The 19,933-nt window shown below is 41.5% G+C and overlaps 3 non-coding genes and 2 pseudogenes across 3 annotated transcripts; all 5 read left to right on the top strand.

Moving 5' to 3' along the window:
* Positions 1-5,975: 5,975 nt before the first annotated feature.
* LOC141196924 (U2 spliceosomal RNA) lies at positions 5,976-6,180 on the top strand (annotated as a pseudogene).
* A 1,115-nt stretch (positions 6,181-7,295) lies between these two features.
* LOC141196996 (U2 spliceosomal RNA) lies at positions 7,296-7,486 on the top strand. The gene has a single exon (XR_012269348.1). It is a non-coding gene; the product is annotated as a U2 spliceosomal RNA (small nuclear RNA).
* Positions 7,487-8,601: 1,115 nt separating this feature from the next.
* LOC141196887 (U2 spliceosomal RNA) lies at positions 8,602-8,792 on the top strand. Its single transcript, XR_012269277.1, has one exon. It is a non-coding gene; the product is annotated as a U2 spliceosomal RNA (small nuclear RNA).
* Positions 8,793-15,178: 6,386 nt separating this feature from the next.
* On the top strand, positions 15,179-15,403 carry LOC141196900 (U2 spliceosomal RNA; annotated as a pseudogene).
* Positions 15,404-16,518: 1,115 nt separating this feature from the next.
* Positions 16,519-16,709, top strand: LOC141196995 (U2 spliceosomal RNA). The gene has a single exon (XR_012269347.1). It is a non-coding gene; the product is annotated as a U2 spliceosomal RNA (small nuclear RNA).
* The last annotated feature ends 3,224 nt before the right edge of the window (positions 16,710-19,933 follow it).

The following is a 19,933-nucleotide window of genomic DNA, read 5'->3' as shown; positions in this document are numbered from 1 at the left end:
TGCATTGCATTGCCATGTAATGTGATGCAATGCTATCTTTCTAGCTCTCCCTTTTTACTTCCTTTTGGATAAACAGACATATTAGGCAAGCATTTTGGAGCTTTCACCTAAATAACTACAGGTGGTGAGATAAGCTGCACAATATAATTGACCTTTCAGTATATTGTTGCACACACACCATCTATTTAGCAAATGCCCTTGTTATCAACAGCAGCCTTTTAAACTCACCTGAGCTAACAGGTATGTGCGCTGGTTACTCTGCTGCGCTTAAAATTTCTTTTTTGGTTTGCTACAATGCCTTTTCTGAAACGTTGTCTCCTTCTGCTGGAACACTGACTTCTTTCATTTAATGCCTGCAGACTATAAAAGAGAACCCAACCCAAAAAGTTTGGTTGATTAGTCTGTGGCATTCTGTTAAACTGTTGCTTATGGCGGTCTCTGTGAGCTTCTCAGCGACATTCAGCCAGCCAGGTATCCTGCCTGCAGTAGATGGAATGTGGCAATGGAACGCTGGCTGCGCGTGTCATAATAGGCTCTGAGCCTTTATATACCTGTGCACAGCAGCAGCCACCTTCAGTCTGCTGCTGGACAGCCAGCAGCAGCAGCAGCAGGAGAGGTATGTAATCAGGAGCCCTCCTGCTAAGGGTAGACAGCTGCTCGTTCCACCCCACCCCCCGCCTTAATTGGTTCTCCTCCCTTCCAACGGTGTTGAGGCGGGTGGGAACAGCAGGGGGTGAAGGTGCTGTGTTTAAAGAGGTGGAGTTATGCAGATCTAAAACGCGTGGATTGCAGCAGCAGCAAGCCGAAAAGTGCAGGCATGTAAGGGATCTAGAGGTTGACAACATGTCTTCTTAACGGGAGTCCAGGAGCTCATCTCCACAAATGGACTTTTCAGGATCCTTGGGTGGCTCCGTAGTTTGAAACCAATTCTGGTTATCGCTTCTCGGCCTTTTGGCTGCGATCGTATGACTGTACCTTGATTGGTGCGAGTCTCCTGGAGGAATCCGGACCCTTTTGTGGAGGATTTTCTGCTTTTTCCTGTGGTATTCCATACCGACAGAATCCAAGATGTCTTTTGTGAAGAACACCATCCGTTTGTCCGTGGATCCATCTGACCAGAACAAGAACAACGTGGTTTTCATTGTCCAAGACATCGTTGAAGGCAAAGCTGGAGCAAGACGTTCTGAGATCTTCAGTGTCAACGAATTTTCACGTCAAGGTAATTATGACGTTACCTTTATGGACCAGGATGTTTGCCTTAATGTCTTTGAATGGCTCCGTGGTCACTCTAGTGACCCCTGCTTGGAAGGAGTTAGATGGGAACCTTTGTTTGGTCTGCAAGAAAAGGAGGTGACTGTGACTGTCTATAACCCTTTTACAGACCCTGAGCTGCTGGAGTGCTTCCTCTCTCGCTACTGTGAATATGTGCGGAAGGGAGTGAAGCAAGTCAATTGTCTAGGAATCTTTAACTGTCAGTATAAATTCCGTGTGAAATTGAAAAGGGATCCTGACAGTGTGGGGGGCTTTAGACACCCTCCATCAAATTTTTCCGTTGCAGGCCATAGAGGTTTCCTCTTTTACCCAGGCCAGCCCATGTTTTGCCGTAGATGCTTTTCTTTCGGACATACCATGGTAACATGCCTTAAAGGGCAGTGTTGCCGAAATTGCAGAAAGGAGGGGCATATGGCCAACCAGTGTCCAGAGGCCAAGTCCTGTGATGTCTGTGGGAGTAGTGATCACATGTATAAGGACTGTCCTATGAGTGCACCTAGACGTTCTGATAAAGAACAGAAGGAGGAGGAGCTGGAGAGGAGGCAGATGGCAAGCGCACTGAAAGTGCTGGAAAGATTGGAGAGGGAGGAGAGAGAGGGAAGGAGGCGGGAAACTGGTAGAGCCTCTCCCTCTACGGCGCCAGAGGAGGTGTCCCTGAGACCATGTTCTTCTTCTGCTGAAGAAATGAGGAAGAAGCGGAGGGAAGAAAAGGAGTTCTGGAGGGAAGTGGCAAAGGTGGAGAAAAAGGCAGTGTCTGCGAGAATATCTAGGAAAGTGGTGGAAGCAGAGCTGCCTGAGATGATGACTTTTGGAGAGGCAATGGACGCAACAGGATGTGAAGTGCAAATCTCGGAACCCGACAGTCCTGAACACCCTTCGGGTCCTGAAAACACTGAAGATTTTTCTTCGGAGGATGATAGGGGTGCAAAGAAGAGTCGTAGGGAGGATGGTGGGGGCAGTGATGATGCAGATTTTAGTGAGCCTCAGAGGAAGATCAGAACTGCCAGAATGAGGAGTGTGGCTGGTGAAGCCAGCGGGTCGGAAACCAGCTGTTCTGTTCTGATGGCGGAGGAGGATAGTGGTGGTGCTGGATAGTGTCACCATATAATATTGTAAATGTTTTTTCTTTTTGTCCTCTTGTGAGCTTTGGTTTAGGCCAAAGGCTATTTCTTTGTGTAATTGGTGAAGGAGTAGAAGTATTATGGGATTTACCATAGTGTCCCAAAACGTAAGAGTGTTTAAAAGTAAAGTAAGAAGAGCTGCTATTTTTGAGTTTTTAGCTATGCAAAATGCATCTATTTTTTGTTTACAAGAATGTGGGGTAGTGGATGGTGTGAAAGGGGATGAATGGTCTTATGGAGCGTCTGTGTGGTCAGGGAGTGCATGTAATAAGAATGATGGTGTGGGTATTTTGGTTAAAGGAAGGGAGGTTGTTTTGAGTGATTATTTGGTTATTGAGGTGGGGAGATGTATCTTTGCTAATTTTGTATACAAGAATGTAAAGTTTTGTGTTATTAATGTTTATGCGCCAGTTGAAAAAAATGAGCGCAAAAATTTATTTGAAAAAATTAAGCTTTTTGTTCCAGGAAGAATACCTGTGGTAATTGTGGGTGATATGAACTGTGATGTGGGGAGAGTGAATGTGGATGTGTCTGGGAAAGCATTATTGGAGTTAGTGAATGATTTTGGGTTGTGTGATATGCAGCGCGTGTGTAACATGAATCCTTTGTTGAACACTTTCTTTTCTGAGAGTGGTAGGGTACAATCCAGATTGGATTATTGTTTTATTTCTAAAAATATGGTTTCTGTTAATTATAGGCAGGAAAACGTTCTTTTTTCAGATCATGTGTGTATGTTGTGTGAGTTGGATATAAAAGTTGATGGAGTGTTTGGGAGAGGATTGTGGAAGTTAAATGTTAAACTGTTAGAGAATGAAGATGTGAGAAAGGAGTATGAAAGGCGGTATGAAGAATGGTGTAAGCATAAAAATGAGTTTGGGAATGTTTGTGAGTGGTGGGACTGGGTGAAGAAACAAACAAAAATGTTCTTTAAAAATTTAGGATACAAGTATGCAGCAATTAAAAGAGAGAGTTTTGTTAAACTGAACGCGCGGTTGAGCGTTTTGTATAAGTTAAGGGAAGGAGGAGTTGAGGTGGAGGAGGATATTTTAGAGGTAAAAAAGGAGATTAGTGAGTTTTTGTTGGAGAGAGGGAGAAGCATAGTGTTTAGGGCAAAGATTGATAAGATGGAGCAGGATGAGAAATGTTCTCGGTTTTTCTTTAAAAAAGTTTTTGGAAAGAAACAGAGTATGAGCGTGGTGTATGGAGCAGATGGAAGTGAGGTGAGTGGAGAGGATATGTGTGAAGAGGTGGCTAAGTTTTATGAGGATCTGTATGCAGTGAAACAGAGGGATGAATGTTTGGAGAATGATGTTTTGAGTGTGTTAGAGAGTAAGTTGAGTGAAGCAGAAAGAGAGAGAGTGATGGGTGAGGTGACTGGTGATGAGGTATGGAAGGTTATGTGTAGTATGGCTTTGAATAAGACGCCGGGGGAGGATGGCCTCCCAGTAGAATTTTATCGTGTGATGTGGGGTGTGATTGGTAAGGACTTTGTGGATGTATGTAAGTATATGTGGGGAAACATGGAGGTGGCTGAGAGTATGCGTGCAGGTATGGTTGTGTTAATTCCTAAGAAAGGGGATTTGAAAAGTCTGAGGAATTGGAGGCCAATAACGTTACTTAATTGTGATTATAAAATCTATGCAAAACTTATGGCTAATAGGATGCGTGATGTGATAGAGAGTGTGATTGGGGATGAGCAGTGTTGTGCGGTACCTGGGAGGCGGATTCATGAGTGTGTGTGTATGTTAAGAGATTGTCTATGGGATTGCATGGGTCGTAAGAAGAGTGTATTTTTGTTAAGTTTGGATTTTGAAAAGGCTTATGATAGGTTGTCGCATGGTTTTTTGTTCAGAGTGTTGTTAAAAATGGGTTTTCCGGCTGATTTTGTTGGGCGAGTGAGAAGTTTGTATGCGGGTGTTTATAGCTGTGTTTTAATGAATGGGTATGTGGGTAGGAAAGTGAATGTGTTTTCGGGTGTGCGACAGGGGTGTCCTTTGTCCCCTGTAGCATTTATTTGTGCAATTGAGCCATTGTTGTGTATGCTGAGGAAAGATAAGGTAATTCGTGGTGTGCAAGTGCCGGGAGGTGGAGGAAAAGAATGGAAGGTGAGTGGTTATATGGATGACGTGTGTGTATTATGTGATTCTGAATGTTCGGTGAGGCGGGTGAAGTTGTTAGTGTCTATTTTTTGTGGTGCATCTGCGTTTAAAGTGAATTGGGAAAAGAGTGAGTGTAAGGGTTTTGGAGGCGGAAGTTTAAGTAGGGATGTAGGTGTGAATGTAGTGAATGGACCTATTAAAGTTTTGGGTGTGAAGTTTTCAGAGAGTTTGGATGGGAAAGAAAGTTGGGATGATGCGAAAGGAAAAGTTGAGCAGAAGTTGAATTTTTGGAAATTGAGGAGTTTATCCTTTTTTGGGAAGATTTTAATTGTTAAGAGTGTGGTGTTGCCAATATTTTTATATATTGCGGTAGTATTTCCACCAGGATATATGTGTATGAGAAGCTTGAATAGAATTTTATTTGTTTTTTTGTGGAACTCGAAAATGGAGAGAGCTAGGAGAGAAATTTTGGTTAAAAGAGTGGAAAAAGGTGGTTTGGGTTTTCCGAATTTGGACGTGTTTTTTGGTGTGAATATCGTTGTGTTTGTTTTGAAAGTGATTAGGGCGGATGGAAAGTTTTCATCTATGTGTAGGTATTTATTTGGAGCGTATTTGTTTCGTTTAAAGTGGCAAGAAAGGGATTTGCGATGTCCGATTGCTTTTGAGGTGCCTGTATGGTATGTGTGGGTTTATAAGTTTTTGGTGAGGTATGAACTGTGTGATGCAGATGTGAGATTGCTGGAGAATAAGAAGGCTGTGTATAGGATGATTGAATGTAGAGAGGTAGAATGTGGAATAAATATGGTTAGGGGTGGTGATGTGCAGAAGGTTTGGAAGAAAGTGCGGATGAGTGGTATGACCAACAAACAGAGTGAAGTTGTGTGGCAGTCTTTACATGGAGTATTACCTGTGAGAGAGTTTCAGAGGAATAGAGGTTTGGTGAGGAGTGAAATGTGTCCAAGAAATGGCTGTGGTGGAAGGGAAAGTGTGTTGCATGTTTTTTGGAATTGCCAGTATGCTAGAGATGTGATTGGGAGAATGGGGCCTTTGTGTAAAGAATTGTGTGGTGTGAATTTGTTGTCTTTTGAGTTGTTTATGTTTGGTTTGGGAATATGTGATGGGACGAAGGAAAGAGTCTTGTGGTTGATGCTTGCATGTATAAAGGAAGTGTTATGGGATGTGAGGAATGTGTATGTGTTTAAAAGGAAGGAAATTGCTGTAAAGGATAGTGTGAAGGTGATTTTGGGGAAGATGTATGTGTGTTTCCTATGGGACAAAAAGAGGAGAGGGGAAGTGGATGCGGAGGGAATATGGAAAGTTAAAAAGTGGAGATATATTGTTAGTACCTCTTGATTTTTGTTATTGTTGTTTTGAAATATGAAATAAATATTTCCGATGATGATGGGGACAGCAAATTGCGTATTGGATTTGACGCAGCTGTTTTGATGGAATTTTCCTTTGTCTGGTTTCCATAGACTGTGGAATTTCCTCGTCTGAGGAGAAAAAAAAAAAAAAAAAAAAAAAAAAAAAAAAAATCTGTTCTTATCAGTTTAATATCTGATACGTCCCCTATCTGGGGACCATATATTAAATGGATTTTTAGAACAGGGAGATGGAAAAAGAGCTTGCTCTGTCCACTCCACGCATTGACCTGGTATTGCAGTATCTCCAGGACCGGTGCACCCCTTCTTTAATGCAGTTTCTAAAATCAGAAAGAATTGAATTCAATGTTTTTTGTTCATTTTGCTTGTTTGTCGGATTTTGGGATGGACTCTTTGGCTTTGCTTTTCTTCTCCTCATTGGATTTTTCATGTTCAAAGTTGCAGAAGCCAGATTACAAGCTCATTTTGGTTCAACTTCAGCAACTGTGCATTGCATTGCCATGTAATGTGATGCAATGCTATCTTTCTAGCTCTCCCTTTTTACTTCCTTTTGGATAAACAGACATATTAGGCAAGCATTTTGGAGCTTTCACCTAAATAACTACAGGTGGTGAGATAAGCTGCACAATATAATTGACCTTTCAGTATATTGTTGCACACACACCATCAATTTAGCAAATGCCCTTGTTATCAACAGCAGCCTTTTAAACTCACCTGAGCTAACAGGTATGTGCGCTGGTTACTCTGCTGTGCTTAAAATTTCTTTTTTGGTTTGCTACAATGCCTTTTCTGAAACGTTGTCTCCTTCTGCTGGAACACTGACTTCTTTCATTTAATGCCTGCAGACTATAAAAGAGAACCCAACCCAAAAAGTTTGGTTGATTAGTCTGTGGCATTCTGTTAAACTGTTGCTTATGGCGGTCTCTGTGAGCTTCTCAGCGACATTCAGCCAGCCAGGTATCCTGCCTGCAGTAGATGGAATGTGGCAATGGAACGCTGGCTGCGCGTGTCATAATAGGCTCTGAGCCTTTATATACCTGTGCACAGCAGCAGCCACCTTCAGTCTGCTGCTGGACAGCCAGCAGCAGCAGCAGCAGGAGAGGTATGTAATCAGGAGCCCTCCTGCTAAGGGTAGACAGCTGCTCGTTCCACCCCACACCCCGCCTTAATTGGTTCTCCTCCCTTCCAACGGTGTTGAGGCGGGTGGGAACAGCAGGGGGTGAAGGTGCTGTGTTTAAAGAGGTGGAGTTATGCAGATCTAAAACGCGTGGATTGCAGCAGCAGCAAGCCGAAAAGTGCAGGCATGTAAGGGATCTAGAGGTTGACAACATGTCTTCTTAACGGGAGTCCAGGAGCTCATCTCCACAAATGGACTTTTCAGGATCCTTGGGTGGCTCCGTAGTTTGAAACCAATTCTGGTTATCGCTTCTCGGCCTTTTGGCTAAGATCAAGTGTAGTATCTGTTCTTATCAGTTTAATATCTGATACGTCCCCTATCTGGGGACCATATATTAAATGGATTTTTAGAACAGGGAGATGGAAAAAGAGCTTGCTCTGTCCACTCCACGCATTGACCTGGTATTGCAGTATCTCCAGGACCGGTGCACCCCTTCTTTAATGCAGTTTCTAAAATCAGAAAGAATTGAATTCAATGTTTTTTGTTCATTTTGCTTGTTTGTCGGATTTTGGGATGGACTCTTTGGCTTTGCTTTTCTTCTCCTCATTGGATTTTTCATGTTCAAAGTTGCAGAAGCCAGATTACAAGCTCATTTTGGTTCAACTTCAGCAACTGTGCATTGCATTGCCATGTAATGTGATGCAATGCTATCTTTCTAGCTCTCCCTTTTTACTTCCTTTTGGATAAACAGACATATTAGGCAAGCATTTTGGAGCTTTCACCTAAATAACTACAGGTGGTGAGATAAGCTGCACAATATAATTGACCTTTCAGTATATTGTTGCACACACACCATCTATTTAGCAAATGCCCTTGTTATCAACAGCAGCCTTTTAAACTCACCTGAGCTAACAGGTATGTGCGCTGGTTACTCTGCTGCGCTTAAAATTTCTTTTTTGGTTTGCTACAATGCCTTTTCTGAAACGTTGTCTCCTTCTGCTGGAACACTGACTTCTTTCATTTAATGCCTGCAGACTATAAAAGAGAACCCAACCCAAAAAGTTTGGTTGATTAGTCTGTGGCATTCTGTTAAACTGTTGCTTATGGCGGTCTCTGTGAGCTTCTCAGCGACATTCAGCCAGCCAGGTATCCTGCCTGCAGTAGATGGAATGTGGCAATGGAACGCTGGCTGCGCGTGTCATAATAGGCTCTGAGCCTTTATATACCTGTGCACAGCAGCAGCCACCTTCAGTCTGCTGCTGGACAGCCAGCAGCAGCAGCAGCAGGAGAGGTATGTAATCAGGAGCCCTCCTGCTAAGGGTAGACAGCTGCTCGTTCCACCCCACCCCCCGCCTTAATTGGTTCTCCTCCCTTCCAACGGTGTTGAGGCGGGTGGGAACAGCAGGGGGTGAAGGTGCTGTGTTTAAAGAGGTGGAGTTATGCAGATCTAAAACGCGTGGATTGCAGCAGCAGCAAGCCGAAAAGTGCAGGCATGTAAGGGATCTAGAGGTTGACAACATGTCTTCTTAACGGGAGTCCAGGAGCTCATCTCCACAAATGGACTTTTCAGGATCCTTGGGTGGCTCCGTAGTTTGAAACCAATTCTGGTTATCGCTTCTCGGCCTTTTGGCTAAGATCAAGTGTAGTATCTGTTCTTATCAGTTTAATATCTGATACGTCCCCTATCTGGGGACCATATATTAAATGGATTTTTAGAACAGGGAGATGGAAAAAGAGCTTGCTCTGTCCACTCCACGCATTGACCTGGTATTGCAGTATCTCCAGGACTGGTGCACCCCTTCTTTAATGCAGTTTCTAAAATCAGAAAGAATTGAATTCAATGTTTTTTGTTCATTTTGCTTGTTTGTCGGATTTTGGGATGGACTCTTTGGCTTTGCTTTTCTTCTCCTCATTGGATTTTTCATGTTCAAAGTTGCAGAAGCCAGATTACAAGCTCATTTTGGTTCAACTTCAGCAACTGTGCATTGCATTGCCATGTAATGTGATGCAATGCTATCTTTCTAGCTCTCCCTTTTTACTTCCTTTTGGATAAACAGACATATTAGGCAAGCATTTTGGAGCTTTCACCTAAATAACTACAGGTGGTGAGATAAGCTGCACAATATAATTGACCTTTCAGTATATTGTTGCACACACACCATCTATTTAGCAAATGCCCTTGTTATCAACAGCAGCCTTTTAAACTCACCTGAGCTAACAGGTATGTGCGCTGGTTACTCTGCTGCGCTTAAAATTTCTTTTTTGGTTTGCTACAATGCCTTTTCTGAAACGTTGTCTCCTTCTGCTGGAACACTGACTTCTTTCATTTAATGCCTGCAGACTATAAAAGAGAACCCAACCCAAAAAGTTTGGTTGATTAGTCTGTGGCATTCTGTTAAACTGTTGCTTATGGCGGTCTCTGTGAGCTTCTCAGCGACATTCAGCCAGCCAGGTATCCTGCCTGCAGTAGATGGAATGTGGCAATGGAACGCTGGCTGCGCGTGTCATAATAGGCTCTGAGCCTTTATATACCTGTGCACAGCAGCAGCCACCTTCAGTCTGCTGCTGGACAGCCAGCAGCAGCAGCAGCAGGAGAGGTATGTAATCAGGAGCCCTCCTGCTAAGGGTAGACAGCTGCTCGTTCCACCCCACACCCCGCCTTAATTGGTTCTCCTCCCTTCCAACGGTGTTGAGGCGGGTGGGAACAGCAGGGGGTGAAGGTGCTGTGTTTAAAGAGGTGGAGTTATGCAGATCTAAAACGCGTGGATTGCAGCAGCAGCAAGCCGAAAAGTGCAGGCATGTAAGGGATCTAGAGGTTGACAACATGTCTTCTTAACGGGAGTCCAGGAGCTCATCTCCACAAATGGACTTTTCAGGATCCTTGGGTGGCTCCGTAGTTTGAAACCAATTCTGGTTATCGCTTCTCGGCCTTTTGGCACGATCTGTAGTGGGTTGTGACATTGGGCTGAAGGTTACTGTGGTGGCAGAACCGATTCTTGGCCTTTGGAGATATCCAGTGCTGCTTTTGGGAATCGGTGCTAAAGCTGCAGTGCCTTTTCTTTACGGAGGACAGTGTGTTGGAGGGAGGACGAACTTCGTGGAGGCTGCGATCCGTGTGTGATATTTTCCTTGGTATCTGGAAAAGAAGAGGAAAATCATGGAGACAAGGAGAAACCCTGGAGGAAGGAAGGAGAATCAAGCAAGCAACCCGAATGATTATTTCTCGGAGGAGCATCCGCTGAAGGACACCATCAGGTTCGTGGTTGCTCCTGACCACCGGCAGGTGAAAGATTCTCAATTTATTTTCAATGTTATTTGTAAGCTCTTGAAGATCGACAAGGAGCATCTTTTTTGCTTTCAATCTTTTTTTTCTCGAGGACTTTATGATGTTACGCTTAATAAAGCCTCGCAGTGTGAAAGTGCCTACGCTCTTTATGAAGTAAATAAAGAGAAGGTAGAGCTGGAGGGGGTGAAAGTAATCCCCTCTTTTCAGTTTTCAATGAAAGTACTGACGATTCATTTGTTTAGTCCATTTATTACAGACTCTGAGGTTGAAAGTTACCTATCAATGTATTGTGACAAAATCATCCCTAAGAGACGCGGGGAAACACAGTTTGGAGTGTGGAACGGGAAACGTGTGTATGTGGTATCATTTAGGAAGAACCCGAATGAGGAGGGGGGCGTGTCCAGACCTCCGCCGCAGGTTTATATCAACCATAGCCGCGGTTATTTATTCTTCCCAGGGATGCCACACTACTGCCGTGTGTGTAAAAAATATGGACATCTGGATGCAGAATGTAACAAGTGTTTTAGTTGCATGGGTACTCCTCACCAGATGGATGAGTGCCCTAAAAATAAGAAAAAGGATGTAGAGGAGATGGACACATCGCCTGAAGAACAGCAACAAGAAGCTAAAGACGATGTGGAAGCAGGCATTGCTGCTGAAGAGGAAAAAGGGGAAGAGGAGAAAGAAAGGAGTGAGAAGGAGGAGACAGAAAGAAAGAGAAAAGAGGAAGAGGAGGGACGGGCAATGAAGGAGAAGAAGAAGGAGGAACGGGTTAAAAAATCACAAGAAGAAGAGGAAAGGAAGTTGGAAGAAAGGAAGAGAAAGAAGGAAGAGGAAAAACAGAAGAGGATAGAGGACATAGAAAAAAGGGCCATGGAGATAAAGAAACAGATGGAAAGGAAAAAGAGAGAAGAGCAGAAGAAAGAAGATAAGAAGAAAGAAGATAAGAATGAAAAGAAGAAGATAGAAGAACAGAAGAAAGAAGATCAGAAGAGAGAAGAGAAGAGTCAAATGTTGCAAGAAATTTCTCCACTAAGTAAAGGGAGTAGTTGTGGAGGGGAAAGTGATATTCCAGAAATAGTGGAGTCCACTCCTACTAATTCCCTGTCGCAGAGCTTACCTTGCGCGCAGGTACAAATGGACTGCACAGAAAAATCTCTAAAAAGAAGTGTGGATAGAAGTGATAATGAAGGAATACCATGTGGTGGGAAAGTAAAGGCATTAGAAGCAACAAGTCTGCTGGGGAGTGTGTCATCTTCGGATGTATCAGATCTGGAGGTAGACCCATCTTCTCCGGCAGTAGAGAATGAGGGCGGAGGGAAGAGCCCTGCACTAAATGTTAGAAGATGATCCGCTCAATGTCCCTGAATGTTCAGGGGTTTAACGACCTATATAAGAGAACTGCTTTATATGATTTTTTAAATAATGAAAATATTGATTTTATCTTTCTACAAGAATGTAATTTGACAAAAAAAATAAGCTATGAATATTTACAGGGTATATGGAAGGGTAACTTATGCTTTTCTGGTGGGAACGAGTCAAAAAGTGATGGTGTGGGGTTTTTATGCTCTAAAGATTGGGAGATTGTAAATTATGAAGAGATATACCCTGGGAGGATTTTAAGAATTGATGTGCAGAAAAATGGGAAGAAAGTGAGGTGTTTTAATGTGTTTGCAAATGCAGAAAAAGCCTTGAGATTACATTTGTTTGAACTGTTGCAGCTGTTTTTACCTGGAGTAGATCCATTAGTTTTAGGTGGGGATTTTAATTGTCATTTAAAAAATGTAAAAGATGGGTCAGCTTCATGTCTTAGAAATATTTTAGCAGCTTTTAATCTTAAAGATACATGGGCATTAGATGGACAAAAAAAGGAGCATGAAGTCACTTGGGTGGGGAAAGGTGTTTCATCCAGAATAGATTATATTTTTATATCTCAAGCCCTAACATGCTCAGGTTTTAAAACGCATTCAACACCTTTTTCAGATCATAAAATAATAGAATGTAGTTTTAAAATAGAATCAGATGTGGATAAAAGACCGTCACACTGGAAATTTAATGTATCCCTACTACAAGACGAGGTGGTTATGGAAGGTTTTAAAAAGCTGTATGAAAAACTGAAGCTAAAAAAAACGTTTTTTAAATCTATTTTTAATTGGTGGGATTTTGTCAAGAAGGAGGTAAAAATATTTTTTATTAAAGAAGGAAAGAAGAAAGCTGCTGCAAAACGTATTTTTTATAATGATCTTAATGCTAAACTGCAATGTTTTTTTCACCTCGAAAATAACGGATGTGATCTGCAGGAGGCGATCCGAACAACAAAAGAAAAGATCCAAAACTGCCTGAAAGAAAAAGGTAAAGAAATTATTTTTAATTCCCGAGTAAAAGTTTTAGACGAGGATGAAAAATGCACAAAATTCTTTTTTAAAAAAATATGTGACAAGAAGGATTATATGAAGGTTTTGGAAGGAGAAACAAGTTTGGAGGGGAAGAAGATGAAAGCAAAAGAATTTTATGATGATTTATTTTCTGTTAAAAACACGGATGTGTCTCTAAAAAAACATTTTTTAGAAGGACTGGAAAAAAATTTTAATGCGGAAGAAAAATCTTTTTTAATAGGGAATTTTACTAAAGAGGAAGTTTTTAATACAATTAATACGCTACAAAATAACAAAACGCCGGGAGCAGATGGACTACCTGTTGAATTTTACAAGTGTTTATGGGAGATCATGGGTGAGGATTTTTATGAAGTAATTTTAGAAGCAGAAGCATCTTTTAGTGTCCCAGAGTCGTGGTGGGAGGGTCTTATTGTTTTATTATTTAAGAAAGGAAATAAAGAACTGATTAAAAATTGGAGACCAATAACCCTTTTAAATACGGACTGTAAGGTATATGCAAAGTTACTAGCAAATAGATTAAAAAAGGTAATCGGCTCAGTAATAGAAGTGGATCAGACGTGTGCAGTGCCAAATCTGAGAATCAGCGACTCATTGATTTTAATCAGGGATGTTTTATGGGATGTTTTAGACAGAAAACAAAAGCTTGCTCTAATTACTTTGGATTTTGAAAAAGCGTACGATAGAGTTGCCCATGATTTTTTATTTGCAGTTTTAGAGAAAATGGGATGCCCGGATGTTTTTAGCAAACGTATTAAATCTCTTTACAAATCATGTTTTAGCAAAATATCTATTAATGGTTTTTTATCTGATAATGTAAAAATAAACTGTGGCGTTAAACAGGGGTGTCCCTTATCCCCTATTCTTTTTATTTGTGCAATTGAACCACTTTTAGCAGCTTTTAGGAGAGATAAGGTAATCAATGGTTTTTTTATTCCCGGGAGTTGCAATGAACAAGTTAAAGTGGTGGCATATATGGATGATGTGACGGTTTTAGTTAAAGACACTAGAAGCATGAACAGAGCCATAAGAACAGTGGATTGGTTTGGGGGCGCATCGGGTTTTAAAATTAACATGGAAAAATCTGGTATTTTAACTGTTGGTGATTTTATTGTAGATTCTGAGTGTAAATTAACAAGAATGAATGAAGTAAAAATTTTAGGTATTTATTTCTCAGAGTCAGGTGGTAATGTAAGAAATTGGGAGTCTCTGCTGAAAAGAGTTAAGAAAAAGATTACTTTCTGGCAGTTGAGAGATCTTACCCTGGAAGGAAAAATTTTAATTATTAGACAGGTTTTACTCCCAATGTTTTTATATGTCTCAACAGTTTTTATCCCCCAAAATAATATCATGAAGAGAGTTATTAAGGTATGTTTTAATTTTTTATGGAGATCCAAGATGGAAAGAGTAAAGAGAGAGGAGATATATAAATCAAAGAAAAAAGGTGGGAAAGGTTTTCCGGATATTAGGTCCTTTTTATATGCAAAGTATGTAGCGAACTGTGTATGCACTTTATTAGGACCAGGCTCTAAGCTAAAGTTGTTTTCTGTATATAATTTAGGTTTCTATATTAGAAATTATAAATGGTTGGAGATGTCTCTAAATAGGCCTTATAGGTTTTTACCTCCAGGAAATTATATTGTTTTAGAAAAAATTTTAAGAGATTTTAAACTTAAGATGGTCGAAATAAATGTTCTTAAATGCCATAAAAAAATCCTAAAAATCCTGGAAGAGAGAATAGGTATCAGTCCTGTGGAACATTTTTCATTCAAAATTGTGGAAAGAATCTGGATGAATGTAAATTATAGTGTGTTATCTAATGAACACAGGGATTTACTCTGGTGTATAGTAAAAGACTGCCTGCCAACCCGTGAGTTCCAACACAGGCGTGGGTTGGTAAGATCTGAAGTGTGCCCAAGATCCAGGTGTGGGAATAGTGAAACACCCATGCACATCTTCTGGAATTGTAATTTTGCACAGACAATATGGAGGAAAGTGTGCAATATAGTGAGAGCTGTGAGTACTGTTAATTTTTTGGATTTTAACAGAGTATTTTATGGGATGGGGATAAGAGAGGAGGATTTTAAAATTGTATGGATTATTATTGCATGTGTGAAGGCGGCATTGTGGAAAGCAAGGAACATTTTAGTGTTTAAACATAAGGAAGTAACAGTCGACCAGTGTATTAAATTATGTCTAAGTTATTTGTACATGTATTTCTGGAGGGACAAAATGACGCTTGGCAAGGTGAAAGCAAATGAGAAATGGAAACAATGTAAATGGAATGAACTTACCTTGTAAGATTTGATTTTTTGAAAACCTGTGGAAAAACAAAAAAAGAAGAACAAAAACAAACAAAAAAAAATAGCCAAAACTATATAATTTTTAAAAAAAAAAAAAAAAGAGGGAAAAAATAAATAAATATATATATATAAAAGAAAAAGGAAAATAAAAGATTTGGAGAAGTATTAAAATTGGTAGAATGCACGATGATGGATTTGAGTCTTCTTATCGTTTTGTTGATTCCAAGACTTTGTAATCTGAGTGTAAAAAAAAAAAAAAAAATAAAATAAAATAAAATCTGTTCTTATCAGTTTAATATCTGATACGTCCCCTATCTGGGGACCATATATTAAATGGATTTTTAGAACAGGGAGATGGAAAAAGAGCTTGCTCTGTCCACTCCACGCATTGACCTGGTATTGCAGTATCTCCAGGACCGGTGCACCCCTTCTTTAATGCAGTTTCTAAAATCAGAAAGAATTGAATTCAATGTTTTTTGTTCATTTTGCTTGTTTGTCGGATTTTGGGATGGACTCTTTGGCTTTGCTTTTCTTCTCCTCATTGGATTTTTCATGTTCAAAGTTGCAGAAGCCAGATTACAAGCTCATTTTGGTTCAACTTCAGCAACTGTGCATTGCATTGCCATGTAATGTGATGCAATGCTATCTTTCTAGCTCTCTCTTTTTACTTCCTTTTGGATAAACAGACATATTAGGCAAGCATTTTGGAGCTTTCACCTAAATAACTACAGGTGGTGAGATAAGCTGCACAATATAATTGACCTTTCGGTATATTGTTGCACACACACCATCTATTTAGCAAATGCCCTTGTTATCAACAGCAGCCTTTTAAACTCACCTGAGCTAACAGGTATGTGCGCTGGTTACTCTGCTGCGCTTAAAATTTCTTTTTTGGTTTGCTACAATGCCTTTTCTGAAACGTTGTCTCCTTCTGCTGGAACACTGACTTCTTTCATTTAATGCCTGCAGACTATAAAAGAGAACCCAACCCAAAAAGTTTGGTTGATTAGTCTGTGGCATTCTGTTAAACTGTTGCTTATGGCGGTCTCTGTGAGCTTCTCAGCGACATTCAGCCAGCCAGGTATCCTGCCTGCAGTAGATGGAATGTGGCAATGGAACGCTGGCTGCGCGTGTCATAATAGGCTCTGAGCCTTTATATACCTGTGCACAGCAGCAGCCACCTTCAGTCTGCTGCTGGACAGCCAGCAGCAGCAGCAGCAGGAGAGGTATGTAATCAGGAGCCCTCCTGCTAAGGGTAGACAGCTGCTCGTTCCACCCCACCCCCCGCCTTAATTGGTTCTCCTCCCTTCCAACGGTGTTGAGGCAGGTGGGAACAGCAGGGGGTGAAGGTGCTGTGTTTAAAGAGGTGGAGTTATGCAGATCTAAAACGCGTGGATTGCAGCAGCAGCAAGCCGAAAAGTGCAGGCATGTAAGGGATCTAGAGGTTGACAACATGTCTTCTTAACGGGAGTCCAGGAGCTCATCTCCACAAATGGACTTTTCAGGATCCTTGGGTGGCTCCGTAGTTTGAAACCAATTCTGGTTATCGCTTCTCGGCCTTTTGGCTAAGATCAAGTGTAGTATCTGTTCTTATCAGTTTAATATCTGATACGTCCCCTATCTGGGGACCATATATTAAATGGATTTTTAGAACAGGGAGATGGAAAAAGAGCTTGCTCTGTCCACTCCACGCATTGACCTGGTATTGCAGTATCTCCAGGACCGGTGCACCCCTTCTTTAATGCAGTTTCTAAAATCAGAAAGAATTGAATTCAATGTTTTTTGTTCATTTTGCTTGTTTGTCGGATTTTGGGATGGACTCTTTGGCTTTGCTTTTCTTCTCCTCATTGGATTTTTGATGTTCAAAGTTGCAGAAGCCAGATTACAAGCTCATTTTGGTTCAACTTCAGCAACTGTGCATTGCATTGCCATGTAATGTGATGCAATGCTATCTTTCTAGCTCTCCCTTTTTACTTCCTTTTGGATAAACAGACATATTAGGCAAGCATTTTGGAGCTTTCACCTAAATAACTACAGGTGGTGAGATAAGCTGCACAATATAATTGACCTTTCAGTATATTGTTGCACACACACCATCTATTTAGCAAATGACCTTGTTATCAACAGCAGCCTTTTAAACTCACCTGAGCTAACAGGTATGTGCGCTGGTTACTCTGCTGCGCTTAAAATTTCTTTTTTGGTTTGCTACAATGCCTTTTCTGAAACGTTGTCTCCTTCTGCTGGAACACTGACTTCTTTCATTTAATGCCTGCAGACTATAAAAGAGAACCCAACCCAAAAAGTTTGGTTGATTAGTCTGTGGCATTCTGTTAAACTGTTGCTTATGGCGGTCTCTGTGAGCTTCTCAGCGACATTCAGCCAGCCAGGTATCCTGCCTGCAGTAGATGGAATGTGGCAATGGAACGCTGGCTGCGCGTGTCATAATAGGCTCTGAGCCTTTATATACCTGTGCACAGCAGCAGCCACCTTCAGTCTGCTGCTGGACAGCCAGCAGCAGCAGCAGCAGGAGAGGTATGTAATCAGGAGCCCTCCTGCTAAGGGTAGACAGCTGCTCGTTCCACCCCACCCCCCGCCTTAATTGGTTCTCCTCCCTTCCAACGGTGTTGAGGCGGGTGGGAACAGCAGGGGGTGAAGGTGCTGTGTTTAAAGAGGTGGAGTTATGCAGATCTAAAACGCGTGGATTGCAGCAGCAGCAAGCCGAAAAGTGCAGGCATGTAAGGGATCTAGAGGTTGACAACATGTCTTCTTAACGGGAGTCCAGGAGCTCATCTCCACAAATGGACTTTTCAGGATCCTTGGGTGGCTCCGTAGTTTGAAACCAATTCTGGTTATCGCTTCTCGGCCTTTTGGCACGATCTGTAGTGGGTTGTGACATTGGGCTGAAGGTTACTGTGGTGGCAGAACCGATTCTTGGCCTTTGGAGATATCCAGTGCTGCTTTTGGGAATCGGTGCTAAAGCTGCAGTGCCTTTTCTTTACGGAGGACGGTGTGTTGGAGGGAGGACGAACTTCGTGGAGGCTGCGATCCGTGTGTGATATTTTCCTTGGTATCTGGAAAAGAAGAGGAAAATCATGGAGACAAGGAGAAACCCTGGAGGAAGGAAGGAGAATCAAGCAAGCAACCCGAATGATTATTTCTCGGAGGAGCATCCGCTGAAGGACACCATCAGGTTCGTGGTTGCTCCTGACCACCGGCAGGTGAAAGATTCTCAATTTATTTTCAATGTTATTTGTAAGCTCTTGAAGATCGACAAGGAGCATCTTTTTTGCTTTCAATCTTTTTTTTCTCGAGGACTTTATGATGTTACGCTTAATAAAGCCTCGCAGTGTGAAAGTGCCTACGCTCTTTATGAAGTAAATAAAGAGAAGGTAGAGCTGGAGGGGGTGAAAGTAATCCCCTCTTTTCAGTTTTCAATGAAAGTACTGACGATTCATTTGTTTAGTCCATTTATTACAGACTCTGAGGTTGAAAGTTACCTATCAATGTATTGTGACAAAATCATCCCTAAGAGACGCGGGGAAACACAGTTTGGAGTGTGGAACGGGAAACGTGTGTATGTGGTATCATTTAGGAAGAACCCGAATGAGGAGGGGGGCGTGTCCAGACCTCCGCCGCAGGTTTATATCAACCATAGCCGCGGTTATTTATTCTTCCCAGGGATGCCACACTACTGCCGTGTGTGTAAAAAATATGGACATCTGGATGCAGAATGTAACAAGTGTTTTAGTTGCATGGGTACTCCTCACCAGATGGATGAGTGCCCTAAAAATAAGAAAAAGGATGTAGAGGAGATGGACACATCGCCTGAAGAACAGCAACAAGAAGCTAAAGACGATGTGGAAGCAGGCATTGCTGCTGAAGAGGAAAAAGGGGAAGAGGAGAAAGAAAGGAGTGAGAAGGAGGAGACAGAAAGAAAGAGAAAAGAGGAAGAGGAGGGACGGGCAATGAAGGAGAAGAAGAAGGAGGAACGGGTTAAAAAATCACAAGAAGAAGAGGAAAGGAAGTTGGAAGAAAGGAAGAGAAAGAAGGAAGAGGAAAAACAGAAGAGGATAGAGGACATAGAAAAAAGGGCCATGGAGATAAAGAAACAGATGGAAAGGAAAAAGAGAGAAGAGCAGAAGAAAGAAGATAAGAAGAAAGAAGATAAGAATGAAAAGAAGAAGATAGAAGAACAGAAGAAAGAAGATCAGAAGAGAGAAGAGAAGAGTCAAATGTTGCAAGAAATTTCTCCACTAAGTAAAGGGAGTAGTTGTGGAGGGGAAAGTGATATTCCAGAAGTAGTGGAGTCCACTTCTACTAATTCCCTGTCGCAGAGCTTACCTTGCGCGCAGGTACAAATGGACTGCACAGAAAAATCTCTAAAAAGAAGTGTGGATAGAAGTGATAATGAAGGAATACCATGTGGTGGGAAAGTAAAGGCATTAGAAGCAACAAGTCTGCTGGGGAGTGTGTCATCTTCGGATGTATCAGATCTGGAGGTAGACCCATCTTCTCCGGCAGTAGAGAATGAGGGCGGAGGGAAGAGCCCTGCACTAAATGTTAGAAGATGATCCGCTCAATGTCCCTGAATGTTCAGGGGTTTAACGACCTATATAAGAGAACTGCTTTATATGATTTTTTAAATAATGAAAATATTGATTTTATCTTTCTACAAGAATGTAATTTGACAAAAAAAATAAGCTATGAATATTTACAGGGTATATGGAAGGGTAACTTATGCTTTTCTGGTGGGAACGAGTCAAAAAGTGATGGTGTGGGGTTTTTATGCTCTAAAGATTGGGAGATTGTAAATTATGAAGAGATATACCCTGGGAGGATTTTAAGAATTGATGTGCAGAAAAATGGGAAGAAAGTGAGGTGTTTTAATGTGTATGCAAATGCAGAAAAAGCCTTGAGATTACATTTGTTTGAACTGTTGCAGCTGTTTTTACCTGGAGTA

Source organism: Phyllobates terribilis, unplaced genomic scaffold, assembly GCF_046119375.1.
Source record: "Phyllobates terribilis strain yellow unplaced genomic scaffold, ASM4611937v1 Scaffold_76__1_contigs__length_6945272, whole genome shotgun sequence".
Taxonomy (NCBI): domain Eukaryota; kingdom Metazoa; phylum Chordata; class Amphibia; order Anura; family Dendrobatidae; genus Phyllobates; species Phyllobates terribilis.
The sequence above is the reverse complement of the archived record's forward strand: the minus strand, read 5'-3'. Positions and strand labels throughout refer to the sequence as shown.